Below are 3,880 nucleotides of genomic sequence, written 5' to 3'. Positions count from 1 at the left end.
ATAAGCATGCCCAAGCAATTTTAGTATTTTTCCCAAATTTGTAAAGATTTTCAAAACCAATTTATTGTCTATTTTAACAGTACAAAATCCAATAATTATTTCCGAAATTATCATTTTGGTAAATAATTTATTTCCATCCTCATAGTTACACCAAAATATAATTAACGTGGTTTTTCCATATTTTTACAAATTCATTTGATATTTTAAAGCTAAATTACATAAAATTGCAATTACGACCTATATTACGATTAATAGCGTTTTGTAACCATAAAATCATTTACAGAATTTTTAGATTAATTTTTATATATTATTAATTATCTCAGTGCTTTTAATTTGTTTTTAAAAATAATTTTTCTATTTTTTATAAATAAAAAGGGGTAAAACTGGCTATTTAACATGTAGCCTCAGTTCATTTCAATTATAGCCCCATTACATTTCAATTTTAGCCTAAAAGTGACCCAATTTCAAACTCAAATTCGGACGACCCAATTCTTATTTTTACCCGACCCCTAACCCGGTTTCAAACCCGTCCGGGTTTTCTTTTAAATCCTGGTCATTGATCATTTTGATCAACGGCCCTGATTCACCCTTTCCTTTTCTAATCCCCTAACCCCTCTAACCCTAACTCCATTTGCACAATGATGCCGCCTCTGAATCCCAAAACTCTCTCAGACTCTCTCAAGGCTCTTCGGAACCCTAGCCTCCTCCCACCTTGTTCCACCGTGTTTTCACCAGAGTCCATGGCTTCTCAGGCCATGGACAGCCTATACTCACCTCATCCGGCTCTTGCATGCCTGATGCTCGAAGGTTCGAGGCCAGACCTCGAAGGTCTTCACTCAGACCTTCGCCGATTCGAAGATTCCGGCCATCTTCGGCCTTGCTCCGGCATACCATGGTGTTTTGAGCTTGATTCTGACCTTTCTGACTCAGATCGGAGACCTTTTCAAAGCTTTTTCTAGGGTTCTTCTGAAACCCTAACCCGTCGAGGTTTTCCCCGATTTTTCTTTTAGATCTGTTGTGTATCTATGCTCTACTTGAGTGTTCAAACGATTTCCCTAACTTTTCTTTCAAAAATTATTTTTCGAAGCCTCTTTTACCATCTAGGGTTTTCTGAAAATGCGTGAGTGTTTATCTGACTTTCTTCTCCTTTTCTTTTGTATGTATTTTCCTCTACTGTGTTCTTATGTTTTCCTTCTACCACGTATGTTCCTATACCGTGCTTTCTATATTCCATTCTTGTATGTTCTGCTATTGTGTTTTCTACACTATGTCCTTGTATGTTTTTCTACTATGTTCTACTATTTTCTTCTACCATGTTCTAGTATGTTTCACCTATTGTATTCTTCTATCGTGTTCTTAAGTGCTATTACTATTTTTTCCTTCTACTGAACTTTGTTTAAGCCTCTTCTAAAAGGATCTTCTTAAGCATGCTTCCTTCTACTGTTCTTATCAGTTTTTTCTCATCATGCTTCGAATTACTTTCTTTACTCTGTTACTTTGAACTCTTCTATTGTATTTACATGCTATTCATGAGTTCTGTTGCTGCGAGAAGCATGTTAGAAGTTTCAGTTCTTTTCAGAAACCTCTGAACATGTTTCGATTCAACTGCTGCCACTCTCATCTTTGATTTATGGTTTGCCCGAACTGGGGTTCTTATTTCAAAATGCCCAACTATTTTAGATCAATTTCGAAGTTTCATATGATTTTGACCTTTTGATAAAATCTTCTAAACTCTGTTACTGGATTTTCCACTGATTTTACGATGGCATGACAATTTTTTCTTTCATACTTAACGTGTCTATATGCTCTTTATATGTGATCAACCTTTCTGTAAAAGGGCTTTCCAACTTGTGATTGATTCAGAATCCCTTTTAATAGGTCTAATTGATCGCTACTGATTTTCCTTAAGTTAAAATCTTTCCTCTCTTTCTGACTTGGTTCATTGGTAATGTCGAATCCCTGATTCCTTGATTTACTGTGTTCTTGCCTTATTTGGGCTAACCGTATATTTTAAAATTTTCTTTTCTTAGTTAAACCCCTATGTATTTGCCCTTAATTTCCTACTTTACACAAGATGTTTACTTGATTCTCTTTCCTTAACTGATTGTTGTCCATTACCGTTTGAGTTTGAACTCCTTAATTAAAGGAAGTTCTTATGTTGATTGATTATAATTGATACATAGTTCCATAATTACTATGATTCTTCCCTTACTCTCTACCTATTTTCCAAGCTATAAATACTCGACTCTTTTTCTTTTCACCTTAACGGAATACACTTCAGAGCTTCACTTAATTCTCACAACCCCTTCTAAAACTTTCTGCACTTTGGCTTTCTCAAGAATTCTGCTTTCATTTGTTTTTCCTGAAACTGGTATGTCCTAGTTTTGATTCTAGCCTCAACCCCAATATGTTTACTTACAAGTTTTTATGTCTATGCCTACTTTACTGCTCTGTAGAATTTGACTTCTATGATAGTATGCTTATGTCTTGCTATCTGTTACTGCAATGAATCCCATTGCCCATACCCCTTTATGTGCTTGAGCTGTGGTTTAAGATATGGCAATACACAAAGTTATTGTCCATGGATTAAAACTGGATCCTTTGGATCCTAGACTCTTTCAATTTCCCATACCCCATTCCCTTAGGTGTGTTGAGTTGAGGTATAGCCTGGCAGCATCCAAGTTGTTGTCCAGGGCTAAACCTGACCTTCAATAGGTCCTAACTCTCTAATTTTTAGCTGACAGGCTGGTCAGGGGTGTGCCAGCACTCCTAATTGCTAGGCATGACCACCAGCATGACTTGGCATTCCCTAATTCCCCTCTATTGCACCTACACCTATTCCTAGAACCTTAAGTTCTGCCCCTCTCTTTTGAGCCTTGCTTTGGGACCTTGAGTTCCCTCTGAACTGGGACATTTGAGGGCTGGTCCTTCCACTCTGCACTATAATCTAATTCTGCAATATATTTGGGGTGTAAGCACTGCCTGGAGTTCCTGAAACTCCTTGGATCTCTGAAACACCCCGGATGAGAGAAGGCTTTGGAATCTAATCTTTGGAAGTTGGTTTATTTCACATTTCAGACCTGGGGTCTAAATTAGGCTCTCCTTGGTTGGAATCTTTAATTTATAATATATTTTTCTTATTCATTATGGTTTGTAATAATCTTGTAATAAACATTTGGGGTCGGCTAGTGGAAAAGGGTAGGGGACTATGCATGCAAGGGGTAGATACCATGTTCATAGGGAATTACTATACTTCCGAAATTCTGCACTCATGTAGATACCATGTTCATAGGGATTACCGTTTTTCTAAAGTTCTGCATTTTATAAATCACTGAAACTCTACATTCTCATATAGATACCATGTTTATAGGATTTTCTGCATTCTCATATAAATACTATGTCAATAGGGTTTTCTGCAATTTCATGACAGATGCCATGCCTGTAAGCCGATTCTAAAATTTTGCATCTTCGTATAGACACCATGCTTATTGAACTTTCTGTATTCTGCATTCGTCATTAGGCAAACCTATTATAGCATTTAAATACCTAATCAATTGTATGTAGACAACTTGCCAATAGGATTCCTGCATAAGCAATAACAGTGCTCAAATCAGTAACGCCTAGAAAGTATGTTAACTGAACCTGAATCGTCAACTCGCTTATAAGCCTAAAATCAGTAGCAATAATGTTTAACGCCTGCAGATCTTATGTCCCTATAATTGACAATTCTTTTTCTGCAATCAGTTTACTTCTTTATTTCTGAAACTAATAAATATCATGCATATTGGTTCTGTTTAACGCCTAGGCAAGCCTTAGGGTAAAATTTTATAATTGCATCAGTTTTGATAATTACAACCAGCAGGCAGGCCTAATTCGGACT

Source organism: Nicotiana sylvestris, chromosome 10 (genome assembly GCF_000393655.2).
Source record: "Nicotiana sylvestris chromosome 10, ASM39365v2, whole genome shotgun sequence".
Taxonomy (NCBI): domain Eukaryota; kingdom Viridiplantae; phylum Streptophyta; class Magnoliopsida; order Solanales; family Solanaceae; genus Nicotiana; species Nicotiana sylvestris.
The sequence above is the reverse complement of the archived record's forward strand: the minus strand, read 5'-3'. Positions refer to the sequence as shown.